The 26,564-nt window shown below is 38.5% G+C and overlaps 1 pseudogene; it reads left to right on the top strand.

Moving 5' to 3' along the window:
- The window catches only part of LOC121433481, a 29,963-nt pseudogene extending 5,693 nt beyond the window's left edge, over positions 1 to 24,270 (top strand).
- Positions 24,271 to 26,564: the final 2,294 nt, after the last annotated feature.

Genomic DNA, 26,564 nt, shown 5'->3' with positions numbered 1-26,564 from the left:
GATTTTCTCCAGGAACCAGCTTTTTGTTTCATTGATTCTTTGGATTGTTTTCTGTGTTTCTATTTTGTTGATTTCAGCCCTCAGTTTGATTATTTCCAATCTTCTACTCCTCCTAGGTGAGTCTGCTTCTTTTTTTTTCTAGAGCTTTCAGGTGGGTTGTTTCAACTTTTTAACCATATTTTTTGATATCATAATTACATTATTTTCATTATTTCTCTCTTGCTTCCAACTGTTTCCATGGGCCCTTTATCATGTTCTAATCCATGGCCTCTTTTTGTTTAACAGTTACTGTTTGAATGTGTCCTTTGTTTGGTTGCAGGACCTCCCAGCTACGAAGTAAAAGGTTGGCTACTGTTGACATTGATTGTGTAATGGAATGTGTACAAGTAGGACCCTGTGCCTTGGAGGAGGAACAGACAGTGCTCTGGGGGAATGGGGGATTGTACTAAACTGCAAATTTCCAAGATTAGGGTCTTGTTTCGCCCTAGTGTGGAAGGACAAACCTGGAGGGTTTTTGCTCTCTTAGACATTTGATTTCTGTTCACACAGTATGGTAACTTCTAGTGTCTTGAAGCCCAGCTGGGTGGTTCTAGCTAATGAAGGACTCTACTTGGCAATCAGGAGCATCAGTAGTAGGTAGCTTACAGGTTCTTCCCAGGATTCTCTTGTTTTGCTGATGGGAGCTGTAAGGAGGACCACAAAGCCATGCCATGGTGAATGTAGGGGTTCACTGTCCCCAGACTAAGAAGAACAGGTTGGCTAGCTGTCAGAGCTGCTTGGAAAGGAGTGGACTATGAGCGAGACACGGTCTGTTAATTAGTATGGTGACCTGGGTAGTGGCCCTTGGCCTCTGAGCTTTGTTGAGTGTGGATTCCCTGGGGGAGGGAGAGGCTCTGCCATACTGGTGTGGGAGACTATGAGCTTATAATCCTGTTGCCTCATGCTATGTAACTGAAAATCGCTTCAAACACCTAATGCTGCCTCTGCTGCCCAGTGCTGGACAGACAGTCCTGCAACTTTTTCAGGACCAGGCCTTGACTGGTCTGTGAGAAGGAAGAATAGACCAGCTAATGAGTGACCTCCAGTATCTCTGTCTTTAAGTACTTCCTTATAAATAAAGAGGGATCTGTGCAAGAATTAAGTATATAGGTCAAGCTTGAAGCTGGTAGATTCACAGTGCAGAAAGGGAGAGACAGGACAGGGGTTGAGAACTTACCTACTTTAACAGTAGTAATTGTTATTACTACTATGTACTAATTACCTTATTAGGAAATAGGTAATCAATTTTAGATGCTCCATAAATGTCCCGGTGGCCAGGGCTTTCAAGACTCTGGATAAAGAACTGACCTTCTCATTAAACCAAATTGCTATAGTTGCAGTAGTTCAACCAAAATAGATTGAGTAAAACATGGCCCTGCCTAACAGGACTGTTATTTTACTGGTTTTAAATATAAAAAACCTGAGATCAAAGGTTTAAAAAAATCTTTGATGTGCTCTTATATAAATCCCTAGTTTCTGAAGCACATGGCCATAAAGCCTGTTTCAACTTTTTAAAATAATTTTTTGAGATTATATCATATCCACAGTCTCTTTCCTGTCCCCAAGCCTTACCATGACCCCTTATTACTTCAAATTCATGGCTCATTTTTCTTTAACAACAGTTGTGAATGTGACCTGTGTTTGGCTGCAGCATTTCCCAGGTGAGAGGCGATGGGTTGGCTGCACTGCACACTGAGTGTGTGATGGAATGTGCTTTGGATGAGGGTCAGGGTATGCTCTAGGAAAGTGGATGAATGTCTACTAAAATACAAACTTTGTGGTCTAGGGCCCTGCCTACTGGGCTGGAAAGGCAGAACGGGAAGTGTTGTGCTGTCTGAGTCATTTCATCTCTGCTCACCCATTAAGGGAGCTGATTATAGTCTGAGACCCAGCAGGGAGGCCTTAGCCAATGAGGGACTCTGGGAAGTCTTAGCAATCAGGAAGAATAGTGGCAGGTAGCTTGCAGGTTCTCTCCAGGATTCTTCTCTACTTTTGTTGTGATGAGTTGTAAGGAAGACCACACACAAGCTATGACATAGTGAGTGTAGTGTGTTCAGCGGAGGTCTGTTGAGCTGTCATTTCTGCTGAGGTTTGGATGGACCATGAGCCAGGCTGTGGTTCTGTTGCTCTATGTAATGACCTGGTCAGGGCTCTTTGTCTTCTGAGCCTCCCTGTGTATGGATTTCTTGGGAGAAGAAGACTCTGTAGCACTGGCCTGGTAGTCTATAGTGCTTGTAATATCATTATCCAACGTACACACAGGTACATGCTTTTGGTGTGCAGTGGGAAGACAGATTTGAAAACTGATAATCTGGCTTCTAGAACTTCTGAATATTGCAGTCTACTTTCAAGTTTGTCTTATAAATGTTTGAAATAGTTTAAAAGCTGGTAGAACTATGATGATGTTGATTGTCTTTTAGCAATACGTGATTAAAATGCTTCTAACTTTCTGCTACCACCAGCTGCAGTGGTGTGATTCAGTGATGTTTAGTTCCAGGGGACAAAGGGAGTTTCTGAGCTGCAGAGGTTTCTTAGGTGTGTATGGTATTGGGCAGGAAGACATAGCAGAATCTATACCTTGTGCTATAATCCATTTGACAGGAAGCAGAATTTATTCTATATTGTTTTGAGATTGGGCATCAATGGGGCTGGGTTTTCCTGAAACCACAAGGAGGTCTAAAGGCCTGCAGAACCATAGCAGGAGATTATCACTTTTGCAGAGAGAGCTCTAGAGCATGGGGCCTCTCTGGAAGAAATACCAGTAGCTAGAGTGTCAGAAACAACAGTTTAAGGGTCACTTTGAAATATTTTGTGAAAATTGTGAAGTCTTTATTTAATTTCTATACACAGAATCATAGGTAGCTGGGTATCATTGGTCAAGATCACACGTTTCCTGACGAGTTTCCTTTGGTCTTTTGGTTAATAGCTGATTGTATTTTCCTGCCTTTGTTCTTGGCTTTTCCTCCATCCTCTTTATTCTTTCCCAAAAACCATACACATTCTTGATCGATCAGCTTTGTTGTGGTGATTTTTTTTCCCCTGAGACATGGTTTCTCTGTAGCTATGGAGCCTGTCCTGGAACTTGCTCTGTAGACCAAGCTGGCTTCTAACTCACAGAGATCCTCCTGTCTATGACTCCTGAGTGCTGGGATTAAAGGTATGTACCACCACCACCCAGAAAGAAGTCATATTATGTCAATCTGTGCACTAATTTTTCATAATCCCATTGATTAGTATGAGTGCGTGAACATGAATGTAGTTTTGTAATCAGCTTTCTTGTTAAAAATTATTGGGAATTGCCATTGTACTGTATTTATGGTGCAAATTTACCATACATATCATCTTAATTTTGATGCATCATGTTTCTAAGGATCATTTATTTACATGTATTTATTTATTTATTTATTTATTTATTTATTTATGTTTTGTTTCTTTTGTTGTTAATCTGTGAGAGACTTTTGGTTTATTGGATAAAAGTTATTATGAATGTTGGCAGGTGGCTCAGCACATATTCATTTTGGAGGTGACCTGAATTCAGATACTTATATTCAAGTTGCGAGGCTCATATACCAGTTCAGATCCAGGGCATCTGAACCCATCTTTTTTCTTACTTGTGTACATATGGAAGACATTCTCACTCATGCACATATGCAAAAAATAGCTATAAACTTGTTTTCAAAAGTGCTTGTGATCTATAAAGCAATTAGAGTAAAACAAGTTGCTTTAGGTGTCCACTGATTCTTTTTTTTTCTTTTTTTTTTTGCGAAAAGAAGAAAAAAAAAACATAAACAAAAAACAAGTTTCCACCTCCTCCCAGCCTCCCATTTCCCTTCCCCTCCTCCCACCCTTCTCCCCCTCCTCCCACCCTTCTCCCCCTTCCCCCACTTCTCTCCCCCTCCCTCTCCAGTCCACAGAGCAGTCCGGGTTCCCTGCCCTGTGTTAAGTCCTAGGTCCTCCCCCCTCCGTCCATATCTAGGAAGGTGAACATCCAAACTGGCTAGGCTCCCACAAAGCCAGCACATTAAGTAGGATCAAAACCCCCAAGGATAACCTTTGCTGGAGAGGCTGTGGAGGAATGGGTATCCTCATCCATTGCTAGTGGGAATGCAATCTTGTGCAACCACTGTGGAAGTCAGTGTTTCGGCTTCTCAGGAAATTCGGGATCAACTTACCCCTGGACCCAGCAATACCACTCTTGGGAATATACCCAAGAGATGCTCTATCAAATGACAAAAGCAGGGCTGGAGAAATGGCTCAGTGGTTAAGAGCACTGCCTGCTCTTCCAAAGGTCCTGAGTTCAATTCCCGGCAACCACATGGTGGCCCACAACCATCTGTAATGAGATCTGATGCCCTCTTCTGGCCTGCAGGCATACATGCAGACAGAATATTGTATACATAATAAATAAAATAAACAAATATTTAAAAAAAATGACAAAAGCATTTGTTCAACTATGTTCATAGCAGTATTATTTGTAATAGCCAGAACCTGGAAACAACCTAGATGCCCTTCAATGGAAGAATGGATAAAGAAAGTATGGAATATATACACGCTAGAGTACTACGCTGCGGTAAAAAACAATGACTTCTCGAATTTTGCATGCAAATGGATGGAAATAGAAAACACTATCCTGAGTGAGGTATCCCAGACCCAAAAAGATGAATATGGGATGTACTCACTCATAATTGGTTTCTAGCCATAAATAAGGACCACGCAGTCTACAATCGGTGAACCTAAAGAAGCTAAGTAAGAAGGTGAATCCAAGGAAAAACATATTGTCCACTGATTCTTTAAAAATCTGCTATCTTACTTTTTGTTTTTAAATGTTTCCATTTCCTCACTCTGATTGCAGACTTACATGTAGTCATCAATCAGGGGGAGCAAATGGTGTCTAAGTGATCCTAATAGACTTTTATTACTATAAGATCAGGAAATTTTTTTAGTAGTCAAAACTATTTTCTACAAAGTTAAGATATGAGAAGGTTTTAAGTGAATCTTTCCAATTTTGGTGGAACAGCCCTCCTCACCCAAGCAATTTTCTATTATTGGTAAAGGATAAAGAACTGAAGTGTAGCCGGGCGGTGGTACAAAAAACAAAAAAACAAAACAAAAAAAAAAAGAACTGAAGTTTATCAGATGAATGCTGGTCAGTGATTTCTTAAGTTTGATTTAGTTTAGAATCTTTTAGTTTATATTTAAAGGAGCATAATATGTCTTTGTGTCTTTGCCAGTGCCACCCATCTATGTTGTTAATTTTACTCATTGTTGTTTAAGTATATTGTCTATTTTCTGGAAATAAGGTCTCACCAATTTTGTATTCAGATTTCTCATGTTTTGCACTTCTTGAGTTTTTGTTGGTTTGGGACATTTCTGTGGAGAGACAGTTTTAGTTTTCTCTTCTTTATCTTAGATGTTTGCCTCTTTCCATTTCCTGGCATATCTATCTTCCTGTGTTGTGTTTTGGCTACTGAAGTGATTGATATGATTAGTACATTGCCTTTGGGTCTTTAAAATCTTCTTGTATATTATTATCTCTTCTAATTAGCCTCAGCTGTCAGCATAACATAGCTTAGAGTGATCTGAGAAAATACCAATTGAGAGTATGCATAGATCAGAATATCTGACTAAGGTATCTGAGAGATTGTGTTGATTTTGATTGATGTAGGAAGGCTCTTCCACTGAGTTGGTGATATCTCTGACCAAGCAGCCCTGGGATAGATAGGAGAGCTAGCTCTAGAGCACAAGACCTTGACAAAGCAAGAGGAAACGCCAGAAAACAATGGTTCTACGTGCTTTGCCTTTAGTTATTAGCTTGAGTATCTATCCTAAGCTCTCATAAGGAGGAATTGTAAAATAGGGCTAACAACCAAGTAAACATGTTCATTACCTGAGTTGCTTTTGATTGCATAATTTAATAACAGCAACAGAGAAGAAAGGTGGAACAAAAATGGGGCTCAAAGGGGATTTTGTTGCTGCAAAGGACCTGGGAATGTTGACTCTTATAAGAATGCTGAAGATATCAGAAAACTGGACAAAGAGCTTAATCAGCTGTTCCTGTATGACCTAGAAGATGGGAATGTTGAGAGTAATGGCAGACAGTAGAAGTCAAGGTCATAGGATTTTAGTGGGCAGTAGGCTATTTAGGGAACCATGAAGTTGGCCTAACTTAACTGTCTTGAGAGACCTATGTCGTAGGTTTTTCAGATTAAAGTTCATGGTTCCTGGGTCACTATATACGTCTGAGTTCCTGACAGACTTTTAAATTTCCTCAGGCAGTGAAGCATTCAGGCTGATTTGTGCTTCTTTGTATAATCCCTTAGTAGTCAAGGAATCATGAATGCTTAATAGGACAATTAAATTTAGGCATTAATCTTGTGTATGTTATATAGTTTGCAAACTTCATTATATCCTGGTATAAACAGAGGTTGCTGAGGTGGTGGGGAGGAGGCAGAAATCTTTAATAAATAAATAAATAAATAAAAATAAATAAAAATACCCCAAAAAACAGAGAGGTTGCTTGGTCATTTCCTCACTGCCCAGACCTGTAGTTATTATACAGAAATTGTATTAATTTTAAGACTGCACATCCAATAGCTTAGGCTTCTTATCAAGTAACTTTTACATCTCAAATTAACCCATTTTTATTAATCTGTGTATCGCCACATGACTGTGGCCTACCAGTAAGGTTCCATCCAGCATTTGTTTCCTGCAGTGGCTAGGTGGCATCTCCCTGACTCTTCCTTCTTTACTCCTTTATCTCTGCTTGAAATTCACACCTTGTTCTATTCTGTGCTACCATAGGTTCAAGCTGTGTCTTTTTTTTTTTTTTGGCTCCCCGTCGGGGAATCGAACCCCGGTCTCCCGCGTGACAGGCAGGGCAAGCTGTGTCTTTATTAACCAACTGGAATAATACATATTCACTGCATACAGAGGGAAATCGCACATCGCTTCCCCTTTTCTGTAAAAAGTAAAAAAGAAGGTTTTAACTTTGATATAGCAAGATTACATGCAAGAAAACAATTATCAAGCAAGAATTATAGTTACAGTATTTAGTCCATTTACCTTTGGCAAACTGAGGAAAATACTATGTCATCTATTCTATCTTTGTGAGTCTAAAGTTTTATATCTAATCTAGCTTTTATAATTATAAAACTGTCTTTCTTCAACTCCATCAATGACTCCAGAAGGACATCTATTACCTAAGTAATAATAATAAGCACACCCAAAACTCTAGAATTGACAAAGACATCTTGCTGCCTGGACAGTCACCCAAAGTTCTTCCGTAATATTGGGGCATCCATCTTCAGTCTATAGGCCCATAGTATCTGCCATTCCTTTCCATGAAGCAGAAAATTTCAAAGACAGTTACCCCTATATTGCCAGTTTCTCAGTCACCTTTTTTCTGTGTCCTGCAAAATGTCTAGCAGACTCTTTCATGAAGCAGAAACTATCTCACCTTCTTTAGGCAACTTTAGCAGTCATTTTTTTAGGTCCTGCATGTCCAGTCTACACAACATTACCAGTTTCTTGCCCTAATGGCTAGCCTTGTCAGATTGAAGGCAAATTTCATAATGAGTTTTTTCAATACCCATCAACCTCTCTGAAATAATTGGTGCTACCAGAAGAAGATATGTCTTACTGTCATGAAAAGGTGTAAGTTTTTAAAACATTTAAAATGCCATATTATGTATGTCTTTGAAAGATTTGAAGAATACCAATCCATATGAAATATATCTCATTACATCTAGAACATCTAGAACCCTAACTAACATTACTACAATTTTAACTAATATAAATGGCTATCTATTAATTTGTATTTCTTAACTATACATTGCATCTTTAAATGAACTGAACAAATATAATACCTTAAACAAGAGCAGAGGTTCATTTAACAAAATTGACCTTAAATTTGTATCAATAGACCAAGGTCTATACAAATACAAAGGATTATCCCTATATGATATCCCCTTTAAATGTAAACACACATTTATAAACAATATTTGGGAATTTTGGAGGACTTCTCGCCAAACTGCTTTCTGCTTTTTGTTGGACAACGTCTTTTGAGGGTTCATGGAGTCCTATCAGGGGATCTTGGTCCATCAAACCACCTTATTCCAGAAGAAATCCACAGGTTCTCATCCTCTACAAAAACAAAAGCAGAACCTCTTTTCCAAAGCAACATATTCTTAGACCCAAATTTTGAAGTCAAGATACTTTTAAAGTATATATGTTGGTTTGCCGTAGAAGCCCATACAATGAAATGTCTCTCTGTGCTCATTCACAGTCAAAAAACTCAAAGAACACACAATAATGCACTTAATCTAGACTCTCTGTGTATTTCACATCTTTATATGGCTTATTTTTCTATACTCCTTTAATCTATGACTGTCTTTGTTCTCTGAAGCTTACATACATTTATACACTGTGACCCATTTGCAATTCTTTTTATCTGAATCTGGCCTTGTTTGCATATTCGTAATTATTTTCTGACCAGAAGTACTTTTTAAAAAAAAATACTGAACAGGCATGGCTAGGACCAATTCCTCAGCTCTGCCTGCTTGCTCTACTTAGTGCAACATGGCAGAGGTATGTTTACTGCCAGCTCTGTAAGCCATTCTCTCTGCCACAGCTCAAGAGACGTGGCATGTCTATGTCTCCATTAAGCAATTTGTAACATGCTGCACACAGATCCCAGGTGCAGTACCTCCCATGAGAGTCAGAGCTATTTGTGCCAGCACAAACCAGGAAGCCCTTCCCTATAAAAGCTGTGCATTTTTTGTGGCTGAGTCAGGATGACGTCTCTTATAGGAGCTGTGGCACCTTTGTTTGCTGCCAGCTAAGAAAGCCCATCTGGAATAATATGTGGCTACCAAGAAGTCGGCTTTACTCTGTTCTTTGTGTCTAGATTTTTTTTAACTCTCTCAGATATTGTGTTGATGTAGTTGCCTCATTTTGGCGCCATTTGGTTAGCGGAGGCTATTTGTTGGTTTCTGGATGCCCAGAAATAATTACACAGAGTCTATTGATTACAGCACTGCTTGGCCAATAGCTTTGACTTCTTATTAATAACACTTAATCTTAAATTAACTCATTTCTATAAATCTCTGTGTTTCCATATGGCTGTGGACTACTGGTAAGGTTCTATCTGGCATCTGTCTCCTTAGCAGCTACATGGTGTCTTCCTAACTCTCCTTTCTTTTCACCTCTCTCTCTGCTCAGAAATCCCACCTTGCTCTATTATGTGCTACCATAAGTCCAAAGTAGATTTTTATATTAACCAATGGGAATAAAACATAGTCATAGCTTACAAACGGGAATCCCACATCTTCCTGGAAGCTATAACTGTAGTGGTCCTAGAAATTGCCATTATCTTCTGTTTTTGATAAATGAAAAGTCTGATTGTCCTCAATAAACATTCACAACCTTGTCTTGCTGTAGCCTTTCCAGCCCAAGTCTGTATTTATTCCTTGTGGCCCCTTACGTATCAGGTGATCTTAGCTTGATACATAAGCAGAGGTACTTAGAAGACTTCATAAAAAATTTATCTAGAGATCATTTGTGTGATACCTTTGTCCTAATCTTTCCTATTCTCTCCATGTCTTGAGAAAGTGTGTAGGTAGAATTACAAAGGAATAAACTGATTTCCTGTACAAAATATTGCTTCTATTGGATTGTGATTACTGATGACTCATTCAGGTCTATAGTGAAAAAAATGAAGAAGAAAGAGACGACAAATATAGCTGCAAGTTTCTCTACCATCTGCCACCTCCAAAATCACCATTCAGGGGCTTATATTAATTATAAATATTTGGCCAATGACTCAGACTATTAATGGCTCGCTCTTACATTTAAATTAACCCATAACCCATAATTTGTGTATATCTGCTTTGCTACAGGATTCATGACTTATTACTTCACATCTTTTTCCTCCTGCGGCTCCTGGAGTCTTCTTGAATTCTTTCTCTCTGAGTCTGTTTGGATTTCCTAGCTAGCTATATTCTGTCCTGTCATTGGCCAAAACAGGTTCATTCATCAACCAATAAAAGCAGCACATATTCACAGCTTACATCAGAAAAAGTCTGTTTTTTTTTTTTAAGAAAAATAATACTAGGTACTTTCAGATGGCAGTCTAGTGGTGAAAAAAGGTACAGAGATTATCAAAAATTTTAGCACCATTAAAGGAAAGAGCCTGGCTGTGCATTTGAAGCCTAGGATGATGCTCCAAGTGTAAGACTGCATCTAACTAAGCCCTTAATTTTTGGAAGAAGTACACAAAGTAATTCCTTGTCCCAGGAGCATCATCATATAGAACTTGCAGCAAATTTGGTCCAAGCTTGGTAGAGTCTATCAAATCTTGGCAGGATCACCTATGTCATACTGATTCAGGAAACATGAAAGATGCAAAATATAAAGATCATGGATTCTTCTTTTGTGATCAGGTCATCACTATTTTGCCCATCTATGTTTGGCAGAGTCAGAGCTGCAGTGAAGAAGAGATTTTGAGGGTTCATTACATGAAGTGGTGGGTATGAAACTGGGTCACATTTCAGATTTCAGGATGTTGAGATACCCAAGCTATGGGACATGTTCCATGGAGAGCTGCATAGGAGTGTGGAAGTAGCAAGAGTGAGATATATAAGAGGTTGCAGGGTGTTGTGTGATATTTTTTTTCATATTCTGATTAAAAAAAAGCATGTTTGGAGTCAGAGAACAGAGCTAGCTATTTACTGACAATGATACTATAGAAGTGGGAGGACTGTGGATAGAAAGGAGACAAGTAATAAGGTTGGGCTGAGAGAGGATCTTGGCCTATTTTGGATAGAGAAATGGAACAGAGAGAGTCACTGGTGTCTTCTTCACTGCTTCTCTGATCTTTCAGGTTTTTACTCCTGATATCTGACTCCCAATTTTTATTGATAAAGATTAACTAGTTAATGTTTTATCTGGCCCCCTAAAACATATGCTTAATAAACAGAAAAAGGTAATTAATACCCCTAGATATCCATTGCACAGTAGTTTATTAATTTTAATGTTTTAATGCTAATGAGAAGGAAACAGCAGCTGTGGAGAACGTGAAAAGTTATAACCTTTCATTTTTTTATTTAGACAAAAGGGGAAATGTTGTGAAACATTACATCTATTTATGCTGTGGAACATTTATTTAGTAATGCAAGAGTGTGTTACATTCTTTTATGTTGCATTTTTCAACTCTGTGAAGCTGTGTTACTTTGCCTGCCTAAAACACCTGATTGGTCTAATAAAGACCTGAATGTCCAGTAGCTAGGCAGGAGAGGGATAGGTTGGGATGCCAGACAGAGAGAATAAATAAAAGGAGAAAAAGGGAGAAGGATTGAGGACCAAGAAAAGAAAGAGGAGAATGTTTGGGACCAACTTCACAGTTAGCCACAAGTAAGAAGTAAAGAAAGGTATATAGAATAAAGATAAAAGCCCAAAGGCAAAAGGTAGATAGAATAATTTAAATTAAGAAAAGCTGACTAGAACCAAGCTAAGACTGGGCATTCATAGGTAAAAATAATTTTCCATGTGATATAATTGGGAGTTGGATGGTGGGCTCCCAAAATAGCCAAAGAGTAAAAAAAAAAAAGTAACTACAGTAACTACAGGATGGATCATCTGTGGGTATATGCCCAAGACTGGTACAACAGCATCCTGGGGTAGATCTATTCCCAATTTTCTGAGGAGCTACCATCTTAATTTTCATTGTACTCTAATTTTGTAGAAGTTTTTCCCCAATAGATCACCAGAGTGATATAGCTAAAGTGTTGCTCAGCTCATGCCAGTCTATATTTTAAGAATTTTTCATTGACTTGAAATTATTAGGCCTGTTCCTATCCCAATATACAAGTGGGGAGGCTCAGAACCACCTGCTACTCCAGATTCAGGTGATCTGACATGACACCCTCTGTTCTTATACACATGGAAGACATTCTTTCTTACACATAAACATACACAAAATGTGGGGATAAACTTCTTTTCAAAAGTACTCTGCCTCTTAAAACAATTAGAGCAAAACAAATTGCTTTAGGTGTATAATACAAATTATACACTGGTTTTTCTATATTTTTACATTGCATGTGGTTTGAGAAAGGTTTTATTTCCTCACTCTGATGCAGACTTACAGGCAATCTTCAGTCATAAGAAACAAAATGGTTCCTAAGTGATCTTAATCAATATAATTTTCTTTTTATAACAGAATGAAATTGTTTTAGTAATCAAAACTATTGTATAAAATTAAAACATTTGAAAGTTTTATGCAGGGGAGGGGGAGGGAAATGGGAAGCGGTTGTGGGGATGAGGCAGAAATCCTTAATAAATAAATAAATTAAAAAAAAAAAGAAAGTTTTATGCAAATTTTCCAGTTTTGGGGGAACAGCACTCCTCACCCAATCCATTTTCTATTATCAGTCAAGGAGAGAACTAGAGTGCACAGGATGACTACTGGCCAGTGATTTCTTGTTATTTACTTTTTGTTAGTATCTTGTCTTTCTTGTTTAAGGAACCCTGATATGTATTTGTAGGCCTGTCTTTGTGTCTTGTTTTGCCTATGATACCGTATATACTTTTATTTTATGAATTATGATCTAAATTTATTGTTGTTTTTCTAGGAAAATGATAGATCTTCATGATTCTTTTTCAGAAAATATACTATATTATGAGGTCCCTGAGCATTTCTTAGTTTAGGAAGTTTCTTTGCAGAGACAGTTTTAGTTTTCTCTTCTTGATCTTAGAGGTTCTCTTTTCCCCATTTCTTGACCAATCTGTGTTTTTGGAAACACATGTTTGTTATGAAAACTTGATGTTTGTTATGGTTAATATACTGATTTTGTGTTTAAAAGAATCTTCTTATATATTTTCATCTCTTCCTTCATTAGCTTCAGCTGTCAACATGATTTAGATTACAGTCATGTGAGAGAACATCAGTTGAGGCTTTGCTCAGTTCAAAATTGCTACTTACTATTTGGGGAAAATTGTGGTGATTGATGATTAATTTGGGAATGCTCTTCTCTTTCCCTGATGGTGGAGGTCATCACACACTAAGCAAGTGTGACTGAGTGGGATAAGAAAGATAGCTGGATCTGAGAGAATGACTAAGCAAGAAAGAAAGCCAGTAAACATTTTTTCCTTGTGTCTCTGGCATTTAGTTCCTAACTTGGCTTTCTATCCTAACCTTCCACAGTTGTGGCTTGTGATCTGGAAATATCAGTCAAACAAGCCTGTTTATTACCTCATATGCTTTTATTTAGAGAATTTAATCACAGCAAGAAACAAACATAATTAGGTCATAATGTGGTACACCCAAAGTGATTTTGTTGCTGGGTAGAATGTGGGAACATTGTATTTTGATTTATTTATTTAGGTCTACAGCAGAAAAAAATATGAGTGGTGTAGAAAGAAATGAAAAGTCAGTTTTGTGGAGAAAAACAACACTCCCATTTATTCTCTCTGCCTTCCAGCCCTTCTTAATCTTTCCTACCAAGCCATTGACTGTTCATTAGGCCAAACATGCATTTTAGACAAGCCCAGTATCATATCTTTACAGAATTAAACAAATGCAACATAAAAGAATGCATTACATATTTGCATCATTGAAACAATTGTTTCACAACATAAACAAATATAACACATCTTAATAATAATATTCCACAACAGCCAGAGTTTTATTTTGGTACAGCCTAGGTTGCAGTTTGGTACCACAATATATAGAGATGCCTAAACTATTAGACATCTTCTATGGAGAGCTAGCTGAATATAGGGAGTAGAAGTAACCAAAGAGAGAGATGTATGAGAAGATGCAGGGATAGGGCCATCTAAGCCCTTTGAAACTGAAGCCCTGTGCATCTGAGACAGAGCTATGAGATTTGATGTTTGTCCTGCTATGCTTCAGTCCTGCCTTGGTTCAATCTTCCCTCACTATGTCTCCATTTCTCTACTTTGGAGTGTGAATGGTATTCTGTACCATTGTATGTTGGAAAGATGTACTTTGTTTTCTGATTTCTACAAGATGTTACTTACTGTGGGACAATGGTCTTGTACCTTGTAAAGATTTGTCACATATTGGTTGAATAAAATGCTGACTGGTCAGTAACCAGGCAGGAAGGATAGGTGGGGGGATCAGAACAGGAGAATTCTGGTAAGAGGAAAGGCTCAGTCTGCAGTCATCACCCACATGAAGAGGATACAAGATGAGAATGCCTCACTGATAAAAGGTACCAAACCATGTGGTTAACACAGATAAGAATTATGTACTAATGTAAGATGTAAGAATTAGTTAATAAGAAGCCTGTCCTAATAGGCTAACCAGTTTATAATTAATGTAGACCTTTGTGTGTTTCTTTGGGACTGAATGACTGTGGGACAAGTCACTGTCACATGATCGTCATGAGCATCAGAAGAGACTTTGAACATTTGAACAGTGTAAGGGCTATTGTGGGCTATGAGTGACTAAATTAATTTTCCTCATAAATAACCAGGAGCCTATAGTGACCCAGGTCAGAATGTAATTTATTGAATGAAAAACCTCCCAGATAGGAAGATGTATTTTAATATATGCCTCTTTTTGGTAACTTTCATTTGATTGCTTGTGAAACCATTAGTAGGAGGAGCCTTTCTGGATGAAATTTCTCATTGGGGATGTGATATGATATAGTAAGGATAGCTGCTTGTTTTTTCCCAGCTGCTTGCCCCAAAATAATCACACAGAAACTGTATTAATTAAATCTTGCTTGGTCCATTATCTCTAGCTTCTTATTGGCTAACTATTACATTTTAATTTAACCCATTGTTATTAATCTGTGTATTGCTAGATGGCTGTTTCTTACCAGATAATCACAGCATGCATAAGGGAATCGTTTATCACCTCCCCTTTTCAGTTTAAATGAAAAGGAAGTTTGTAATTTTAACATAGTAAAATTACACATAACAAAACAGGTATCATGCAAGAATTACAGTTACAATACTTATTATCTATTTTATCTTTTATCGTAACTAAGGAAAACTAACTACAACTATAAATTCTTCAACTCCATCAAAGACCCCAGAAGGACATAATATTACCTAAATAAACAGGAAGTATATTGTAAGCAACTTCCAAATCTCTATAAATGACAGATATCTTGTTGCCCGGACAATTACCAGAAATTCTTCTGTGTTGTTGGGGCATCCAGTCCTCTGCCCACAGGCCCATAGAATCCAGCAGACATTTCCAGGAAGCAGAAAACTTGAAAACCTGTTCTGCCTTGCAATGGAAAAGTGCATCAGTTTCTTCTGTGTCCTGCAGAATGTCTGGCAGAGTCTTTCATGAATCAGGAACCCAGAAGAATCATCTCACCTTTAGGCAAGTTCAGCAGTCATTTCTCTGTGGGTCCTACATATCCAGTTCATCAAGCAGTCCAGTTTCTTGCTCAAATGGCTAACAAACTTCATAAGGAGCTTCTTCAGTGCCCATCATCCTCTTGCAGTAGATTGGTGCTGCCAGGAGCAGATATGTCTCATTGTCATGAAACTCTTAAACTCTTAAAACATTTTAAATGTCATATTCTGCCAGTTTCTGAAAGATTTGAAGAATCCCTGTCTTTCTAAAATACATCTCTGTACATCTAGAAAATCTAACTAACATGACTACAAACTTGACTATTACTATTATAGATGACTTTCTATTTACCTATATTATAATTATACATTACATTTTAAAATGAGCTGCACAAATACAATACCTTAATCAAGAGCAGAAATGCATATAATAAAATTGACCTTAAATTTGTATCAATAAGCCTGGCGGTGGTGGCACATGCCTTTAATCTCAGCACTCGGGAGGCAGAGGCAGGCAGATCTCTGTGAGTTCGAGGCCAGCCTGGTCTACAAGAGCTAGTTCCAGGACAGGAACCAAAAAAGCTACGGAGAAACCCTGTCTCAAAATCAAAAAAAAAAAAAATTGTATCAATAAACCAAGATCCATACCAATGCAAATTTCTATAGCATATACCCCTTTAATTGTAAAAAAAATTATGAATAGTATTTGGGAATATGGACAAAGTTCTCTCTAAATGGCTTCCTGCTTTTTATTTGGTGAAGTGATTTTTTTAGGGGTGTTCACAGCGACCTTTTGGGCAGTCTTGATTCATCAAACCACATTAGTCTGGAAGTATTCCACAGGTTCTCATCCTCTGTGGACACAAAAGAACAACTTCTTTTCCAAAGCAATAAATCCTTAGACCCAAATTGTGAAGACATCATATCTTTAAAGCATATATGTTGGTTACTTAACTCCTTTACTGTCAAAAAATTCAAAGAAAATTCAATAATATACATAATCTAGACACTCTGCATATAATCCATCTTTATGTGCCTTATTTGTCTTTATTCTAGTACTTTGTGATATTTATTTTATTCTATTTACTCCTTTAATTTATGACTGCCTGTACTGTCTCTTTAAAGACTTCATTTCACTTTTTATAAACCATTTACTTGTATTTATAGCTATATTTTTTCATTCTCTCTACTAAGCCTATGTACATTTTTTAAACACACTATGTCTCATTTAGAGGTCTTTTATGTATGAATCTGTCCTATTGTGCATCTGTAATTCTTCACTGTTCAGGAGTGCTTCTTAAAATGCTAAGGACTTCTTATGAACTTAGGCTGTGCCATATGGCCCGCCAGCTTGCTCCACCCAGTCCAACATAGTAGCAGCATGTTTGCTGCCTCTGAGAGCCATTTACCTTGTCCCATTTTCAGGAACACAAGGAATCTAAGTTGCAATTAGCCATCTGCTCACAGACCCCATAGCTGGTCTTCCAGAAAGAGTAAGAGTTTGTGCTGGCAATATGGCCCAGAATGCTGGCATTTCAAAATGGCGCAGCTTTTTTATTATTGATTTTGTTTTGATTTCTACCTCTAAATCAGGAAAACCTCTCTTAAAGAGCCACAGCATGTCATCAGTAAGCAAAGCCCATCTGGGGAAATAAATGCAGCTAAGCTTCATTTTTTGTGTCTAGAATTCCTTTCCAAGCTCTCTGAGATCTCTAAGATCCTATAGCTCTGCTACAGGCCAAAAGTATTTCCTTTATTAACCAGTGATAATCACAGCATACAGAGGGGAATTCCACAATATGAGTTTCTATAGCCTCAACCTATTTCCTGTTCTTTGTGCCTATTGTGTTGTGGTTGAAACTAAACAGTCAGCTTTTTTTCTTTTGCTGTCATAACTTCCCCACCATTATGAACTCTATCACTAAATCACATAAGATTCAGTAGAATTAACTGCTGTCTAGGGCTAAGGTGGTTTGGTAGCATACTCTTTTCAGTTTTGTTTGTTTATTTTTGAAGACAAGGTTTCTCTGTGTATCCCTAGCTATCTTGAAAATAGCGCTCTCTCTCTCTCTCTCTCTCTCTCTCTCTCTCTCTCTCTCTCTCTATATATATATATATATATATATATATATATATATATATATATATATATACATACACCATGATGGCTCCAAACTCAGAGATCCTCTAATTCTGAATTCCAAGTGCTACGATTAACCGTGGGCCAGCATTCCTGGCTTTTTTGTTTTTATATTGTTGTATGATGGTTTTGTTCCTATCAAGCATATGCTGTTGTACTGAGCTTCACCCATGTCTTGAATTTTAAAATTTTACAGAGTGTGTATCATTATGTTTCTCAGGATGGCATGTATTCATGACATTAATACTGCCTTCTAAGTCATTGGATTGCAGGTGCATACCCTTTTTCCTGCCTGTTTTTGTTTGTCTTGAATTTTTATTTTAAAAAGAGTGTTTTACCTATATGCATGGATATGCACCATGTGAATACCTGGTTCTTATATTGATCAAAACATGGTACTAGAAACCCTGAACTTGGAATAATGGATAGTTATGATCCCCCATGAGCCCACCTATATGCAAGACCAGGAGGACTCTGTACTGTTGAACCATCTTTACTGCTCTGTGTTGATTATTTGTCATCAGCATATTAATTGCTATTGTTTTCATTTGTCCATTTGTAACTTTTTAAACATACCGGGCCTTTTAGTAAAACCTTATTTATGTTGCAGTTTAAATTGGGGCACTTCATGTTTCTGGTTGATGAATAAAGAGTTGAAGTAAATGCATAACTCTTTGTTGAAACTTCAGCAAAAATCTATGAGTTATTTCTATCTTTAATGTTTGTTTTATCAGTTTTTATGTGAAACAGGTATTTAATATGTATTTCTGGATTTCCTAGAAGTGGTTGCATGGACTAGGCTTGTATTCAACTCAAATGCAGATAGAGAAATACATGCCTCTGCCTTCTGAGTATAAGGATTAGAGGCATGATTCAATGCATCCAGCTTTTTTCATCTTATTTTTTTTTCTAGTTAGGACATAATCATTCATACAATTTCTATTATCTGTACTCTGTACTGTTGATCTGTTTACATATCTTTTATTGTTGGTTAGTAGCCATTTCTCTTGCAAGGTGAACCATTCAAAGGGTTCAGATATGACAGAGGTGAACCTCCTATTCAGTTTGCTTCTAAAGTGACTCATTGATTAAATTATGATGTCTATGTCATGGAATAAGTATGGAGAGCACCAGAATTATATGACTATACTGTCAACGAAGTATATATTAAAAGTGTTGTCAAACTCATGCTTTCTGTTGTACACATGTATGGGATATTTTAGAATGCAGTGACCTATGATGACGTGCATATCAACTTCACTTTGGAAGAATGGGCTTTGCTGGATCCTTCCCAGAAGAATCTCTACAAAGATGTGATGGGGGAGATCTACAGGAACCTCACTAGTATAGGTAAGACTTAATTATCTTTCATGTTTCAAATAAGGAGACAACTATTCATTGGTTAGTGATACTCTTTTGTAATATTATTGAGATAAAAGAATGGGGTAAATAAATCAGGCATGGTTGTAAGGTTTGCTTCAAATGCGAACTAAATTTTTTTACAATTTTTAATATAACATACATTTTTTCTGGCACCATATTTTTAGGATACAGTTGGAAAGATCATAATATTGAAGAACATTGTCAAAGTTCTAGAAGACATGAAAGGTAATTTTCATGTATAACCTGATACAAATGTATCTCTGAAGAATTTGTACTATATCCTATCTGTTATGAAGTAAAGCAACAGTGTAAATAATAAAGTGCATCAATGATTATTAAATACTTACAAAATCATATACCTTGATTTCAGATAGGTGAACTGCACTTGCAATTCATTCTTTTTTTTTTCACTAAAAAATTTCCACCTTCTCCCTGTCTCTTTTTTTCCCTCCCCCTCCCTTCACTCCCCTCCTCCCACTCCCCTCCCCCTTCCTCTCCAATCCGAAGAGCAGTCAGTGTTCCCTTCCCTGTGGGAAGTTCAATGTCCTTCCCCCTCCATTTAGGTCTAGGAAGGTGAGCATCCGAACAGGCTAGGCTCCCACAAAATCAGTACATGCGGTAGGATCAAAACCCAGTGCCATTGTCCTTGGCTTCTCAGCAGCCCTCATTGTCCATCATGTTTGGAGAGTCCGGTTTTGTCTCATGCTTTTTCAGTCCTAATCCAGCTGGCCTTGGAGAGCTCCCGTTATATCAGCCCCACCATCTCAGTGGGTATGTGCACCCTTCGCGGTCCTGACTTCCTTGCTCATGTTCTCCCTCCTTCTGCTCCTCATTTGGACTTTGGGAGCTTAGTCCAGTGCTCTAATGTGGGTCTCTATCTCTATCTCCATCCATTGCCAGATGAAAGTTCTATGGTGATAAAGAAGATATTCATTAGTATGGCTGTAGGATCAGGCCATTTCAGGCTTTCTCTCCTCAGCTGCTCAAGGACCTAGCTAAGGACATCTCTCTGGACTCCTAGGAACCCCTCTAGAGTTAAGACTCTTGCCAACCCTGAAATGGCTCCCGGAATTAAGATATATACTTCCTTGCTCCCATATCCACCCTTCCTTTATCCCAACCATCCCATTCCCCCAAGCTCTCTGCATCCTCCCCTTCTAACTTTTCTATCCCATCTCCCCTCTCCCCCATCCCACACCACCCCCATTTCCCAAAAAGATGAACATCGGATGTCCTCACTCATAATTAATTTCTAGCCATAAATAAAGGACATTGAGCCTATAATTCATAATCCTAGAGAAACTACATAAGTAGGTGAAACCAAATGAAAACATATAGTTATCCTCCTGCATTTTGGAAGTAGACAAGATTACTGGGCAAGTCATTCTTTTAAGAAAGAAGTCGCCGGGCGGTGGTGGCGCACGCCTTTAATCCCAGCACTCGGGAGGCAGAGGCAGGCGGATCTCTGTGAGTTCGAGGCCAGCCTGGTCTACAAGAGCTAGTTCCAGGACAGGCTCCAAAACCACAGAGAAACCCTGTCTCGAAAAAGCAAAAAAAAAAAAAAAAAAAAAGAAGTCAAGGAAACAATGTCTTAACCTATATTACCATTTGATTCATAGTACAGAGAGCTATACTGAAAAATTGCCAATCCATTTATTTCATATTATTCATATCATAAAAGATATACATGTTGAAAATGTGATAAGTATATCTGCAAAACTCTCTATTACACTAATAGTCCATAGAGAGAGTAGTTTAACCCATATACTTGTTAAGTTTAATGAGGGGGCAGTTAGAGTCAGGAATCAAGGGGTAGCTGTTGTGGAGAGGCCTTAATCCAGATACCACAAGTCTATGAGGACATAAAGTCAAACTGTGAACTCAATGTGAAAACCTTATATTTGTTATTTTACCTTTACTAGGTATATCATATGTTACTCTGGACACAAACCATGTGAGCATAGGGATCTGAAAAGGTATAACATACCTCTCTCTCTCTCCGAATAGACAGAAGAAATATAGCCAACACCATGCTGAGTATACTTGTTGAATTTGATGTACAAGTATACAAGTAATTGATTTTCTACTCTTATTGTTAATCTATCAATTAGATTAACACATTTAATCTAAAAGTACCATGAGTACTAGGACTGTGTAAATACTTCTGTTTGTCCTAGTTCATTAGAAAATATAGTATCACACACAGTATTGAAAACTTTATTAATACAATAAGAGTGGGGAAGCTCTGAGTTTTTCAGTTCTCTTCAAATACATGATAATTCTCATACAGAAAAAAAAAAGATTCTGTAAATGTGAACCATGTAATAAAGGCTGTTATCAGTTATCTTTAAAGATGAAAAGCAAGCTTTAATGAAGGGGGAAAACAAGATTGTTAACATGGTGATAAAACCTTAACATAATTCCTCTTTAAAATAGGACTAAATTGTAAAATTAATTTATACAGATAAAAAAATTAAACAATGTATTAAATGTAGTAATGCTTTCACATGTACCATTATCATTGTAGGCATGAAAGAATTCAAAGTAGAGAGAAATCTTCTGCATATACTCAATGTGTTAAAGCCTTCGCAGGTGACAGTCATCTTCACAGGCATGAGAAAACACATACTAGATTGAAACCCTATGAAGAAAATGAGTGTGGTAAAGCCTTTTCACATCACAGTCCTCTTCAAATGCATAAAAGAACATACACTGGAGAGAAACGATATGAATGTAATCAATGTGGTAAAACATTTGCATATCACAGTCATTGTCAAACACATAAAAGAACACATACTGGAGAGAAGCCCTATGAATGTAATCACTGTGGTAAAGCCTTTGCACAACGCGGTCATCTACAAATTCATGAAAGAATCCATACTGGAGAGAAGCCCTATGAATGTAATCAGTGTGGCAAATCCTTTGTTCATCAAACTCATCTAAAAATTCATGAAAGAAGCCATACTGGAGAGAAACCCTATAAATGTAATCAGTGTGGTAGAGCCTTTGCATGCCACAGTTATCTACAAAGTCATGAAAGAAGCCATACTGGAGAGAAACCCTATGAATGTAATCACTGTGGTAAATCCTTTGCACAGCACAGTTCTCTAAAAGGCCATGAAAGAACCCATACTGGAGAAAAACCCTATGAGTGTAATCAGTGTGGTAAAGCCTTTGCTCGTCACAGTAATCTCCTAACTCATAAAAGAAGTCATACTGGAGAGAAACCTTATAAATGTAATCAGTGTGGTAGAGCCTTTGCATGCCACAGTTATTTACAAAGTCATGAAAGAAGCCATACTGGAGAGAAACCCTATGAATGTAATCAGTGTGGTAAAGCCTTTGCTCGTCACAGTAATCTCCTAACTCATAAAAGAAGTCATACTGGAGAGAAACCCTATGAATGTAATCAGTGTGGTAGAGCCTTTGCATGCCACAGTTATCTACAAGTTCATGAAAGAAGCCATACTGGAGAGAAGCCCTATGAATGTAATCACTGTGGTAAAACCTTTGCAAAACACAGTCGTCTACAAGTTCATGAAAGAAGCCATACTGGAGAGAAACCCTATGAATGCAATCACTGTGGTAAAGCCTTTGCACGCCGCAGTTGTCTACAAGTTCATGAAAGGAGCCATACTGGAGAGAAACCCTATGAATGTAATCAGTGTGGTAAAGCCTTTGCACAATACAGTCATCTACAAAGGCATGAAAGAAGCCATACTGGAGAGAAACCCTATGAATGTAATCAGTGTGGTAAAGCCTTTGCACAACACAGAAATCTACAAGTTCATGAAAGAAGCCATACTGGAGAGAAACCCTATGAATGTAATCAGTGTGGTAGAGCCTTTGCACAACACGGTCATCTACAAATTCATGAAAGAATCCATACTGGAGAGAAACCTTATGAATGTAATCACTGTGGTAAAGCCTTTGCTCGTCACAGTAATCTCCTAACTCATAAAGGAAGTCATACTGGAGAGAAACCCTATGAATGTAATCACTGTGGTAAAGCCTTTGCACTTAACAGTCATTTACAAAGACATAAAAGAAGCCATGCTGGAGAGAAACCCTATGAATGTAATCAGTGTGGCAAAGCCTTTGCATGCCACAGTTACCTACAAAGACATGAAAGAAGCCATACTGGAGAGAAACCCTATGAATGTAATCAGTGTGACAAAGCCTTTGCATGCCACAGTTACCTACAAATTCATGAAAAAACCCATACTGGAGAGAAACCCTATGAATGTAATCAGTGTGGTAGAGCCTTTGTACAACAGAGTCATCTACAAGTTCATGAAAGAAGCCATACTGGAGAGAAACCCTATGAATGTAATCAGTGTGGTAGAGCCTTTGCACAACACAGTCTTCTTCAAAGGCATAAAAGAAGCCATGCTAGAGAGAAACCCTACGGATGTAATAAGTGTGGTAGAGCCTTTGTACGACAGAGTAATCTACAATTTCATGAAAGGAGCCATACTGGAGAGAAACTCTATGAATGTAATCACTGTGGTAAAGCCTTTACACGTCACAGTAATCTACGAAGACATAAAAGAATCCATACTGGAGAGAAACCCTATCAATGTAATCACTGTGGTAAAGCCTTTGCACATAACAGTGATCTACAAAGACTTAAAAGCACCCATACTGGAGAGAAACCCTATGAATGTAATCACTGTGGTAAAGCCTTTGCATGCCACAGATCATCAAAGGCATAAAAGAAGCCATACTGGAGTGAAGCCCTATGAATGTAACCAGAGTGGTAGAGCCTTTGCTCATCACAGTAGTCCCCAAAGACATAAAAAAAAACCCATACTGGAGAGAAACCCTTTGCATGTAATCAATGTTGTAAAGCCTTTACATGTCAAGGTAGTCTCCGAAAACATAAAAGAAACCCATACCGTAGAGAAACATTATGACTGTAATCAGTGTGGTAAGGCTTTGTTTATCACAGTCATCTTCAAAGACATGAACTCTAACACATTCTGGAGAGAAACCCTATGAATGTAATGAGTGTGGTAAAGCCTTTTCACTTCACAGTACTCTAAATGCATGAAAGATCACACACTGGACATAAACTCTATGAATGTAATCAGTGTGGTAAAGCATTTGCATGTATGAATAATCTAAATCATGAGAAAATTCACATTGCAGAGTAATCCTATAAATGTTTTCAGTGTGATCAAATTTTGTACTTTATATAAGAGTAAAACTTTTGTATGCAACAATCTGTTAAAATCTTTGTATATTATAATAGATATTGAGTACCTGAAAAAGATACTGAGGACTTCTTATTATAAAGTATTTGTTAAGATCTTTAGCCAAAACACTTATAATCAGCTACACAGTGATTTGGGATTCCCCTCTGTATGCTGTGAATGTATTTTGTTAACATTGTTTAATAAAGAAGCTGCTTTGTGTCTGTTATGGTTTTGGTCCCTTTAAGAGACAAGCCACACCCACTCCCCTCTGCATCCACTGATGCAGGCTGATCTTCAGCTTCAGGCCTGAGCTTGTTCTCTTTTCCATCTTGCTCTCGGAGAGGCAGCTTTGCTTCTGCCTCTCTCCCCACTTCTCTGCTTCCCCCTTCTCTGTCTCTTTCTCCTCTTCTCTCTCTCTCTCTCTCTCTCTCTCTCTCTCTCTCCCTCTCCCTCTCCCTCTCTCCCTCTCTCTCTGTCCCCCCTTCACCCTTCCTCCTCCATAACCCCCTGAATAAACATTCTACCTCACCCTGCATGTCTTGTCTATCCATGTTTCTGTCTTCTGCCTGCCCGCCCGCCATGTATCTCCCTGCCTAGAACCAGCCATTGCTCAGGGACCAGCAGCCTTCTCTGCCTGGGGCCTACTGCCTGCTGCCATATGGCCAGCCACCACTGCTCTGAGACCAGCAGCCGTCTCTGCCTGGGACTGGCTGCTCCAGGGCCCACTGCCTGCTGCCACATGACCCACCACCACCGCTCAGGCTACCACTCTGGGACCGGCAGCCATTTCTGCCTGGGACTGGCTGCTCCCAGAGCCCGCTGCCTGCCACCACATGGCCCGCTACCACCATTTGGGACCTATAGCATTTCTGCTGTCTACTGCCGCGGGGATCTTGCAGCATTTTTTTAAAAAAAAAAACAGTGTCTATGGCAGGGCAGAATAGAGCAAGGCAGAAATTTCACGCAGAGACAGAGGAGAAAAGAAAGTGTAGTCAGACTCCATGTATCTGCTGAAGAAGACAGATGCCCTGGAAACTTACTGAAAAATCACAAGTCTTGTGGTAAAATACAAAATAATAAGAATGGGTTAATTAAAGATGTCAGAGTTAGTTAAGAATCCTGAGCTATCTGGGCCGTGGTGGCGTACACCTTTAATCCTTGCACTTGGGAGGCAGAGGCAGGTGGATATCTGTGAGTTCGAGTCCAGCCTGGTCTACAAGAGGTAGTTCTAGTACAGGCTCCAAAGCCACAGAGAAACCCTGTCTCAAAAAACCAAAAAATTCTGAGCTAATAGGCCAAGCAGTGTTTTAATTAATAGATATTCTATGTGATTATTACAGTCTAGGCAGCCAGGTATGAACAAGAATCCTCTATAACACAAGACTATTTCTTCTATAGAAATAAATTTGCAGTGTTAACAATCGTTTCAAGCATTATGCCATTTTTATACGGTTTTTATTTAGAAACTCATGGTAAAAATGAATATATGAAGCTCTTTGTATAGGGTAAATGGGCCAGTCAAAGAAACACATCCTGACCCTGAAACTAGAGCCAGTGAAGTACATAATTTTGACTCTGAAACTGAATTCAAAGAAATATATCCTGTCTCCAAAATCAAGACAAAGAAACATACTTTGTTCCTGAATCCAGAGCCAATGAAAGAAACACCTGACCCTAAAACCAGTCTCAAAAGGTTTTTAAGGGGTAAGCGAAATAACACACTTTGACTCTGAAACAAAAGCCAAAGATACACACTCTAGTCTTGATCAACTGAGCACAAAACCAGCTAATCCCTAAGCTGGAGATCTACCAACCCCCGAGCATGCAATTCAGCCAATCTCTGCATTGTTCAAGATTAGAGATGAACATCGAACCAATTCCCACCCTGAGAATCTTCTCCCTGGGAAAACTCTGTCCCTACGAGTCCTATATAAGTTCTGTACCCGTTCAGTTGGCATCTGCCCATTTCTGTCCTAGCAGAGGCAGCACCTCTCCTGGATTCTTCCCTTCCAAATAAATTTCTTGAATGAGTTTTGGGTGAAGAACTTTCACTGGAGTGATAAGAAACTGTGGTGGATTAGAACAGAGAGGCTTTGATCACCTCTGCTGGCAAACTCTCTTAAAGAAACAGGGCAGAAGTAGCAATGCTTCACCAGAGACTGGAACATTTCAGCAACAGTTTTTCATTAACTCCAGTGAAGCAGAGAAGTAACAATTTGGGCTGAAGCTGAGAAATTCACCTCTGTATTAGGAAACTCCCTAGTGTGTTGGAACAGAGAAGCATTGGAAACCTCTGCTAGGAAACTCCCTTAGAAAAGTGGATCTGAACAGCAATAGACATCTCTGCTTTGAAGCTCTCTTAGCAGAATGAAACAGCGCCCATATGTGATGCCTTTCTTGGAGAGGAGCAGTATTACTATATCCTGCATGAAGAACCTCTACCACTGGACCACAGCCTCGGGTATAGCTGGACT

Source organism: Microtus oregoni, unplaced genomic scaffold (genome assembly GCF_018167655.1).
Source record: "Microtus oregoni isolate MIOR12 unplaced genomic scaffold, Mior012 000038F_ref0000394, whole genome shotgun sequence".
In the NCBI taxonomy this organism is placed as follows: domain Eukaryota; kingdom Metazoa; phylum Chordata; class Mammalia; order Rodentia; family Cricetidae; genus Microtus; species Microtus oregoni.
The sequence above is the reverse complement of the archived record's forward strand: the minus strand, read 5'-3'. Positions and strand labels throughout refer to the sequence as shown.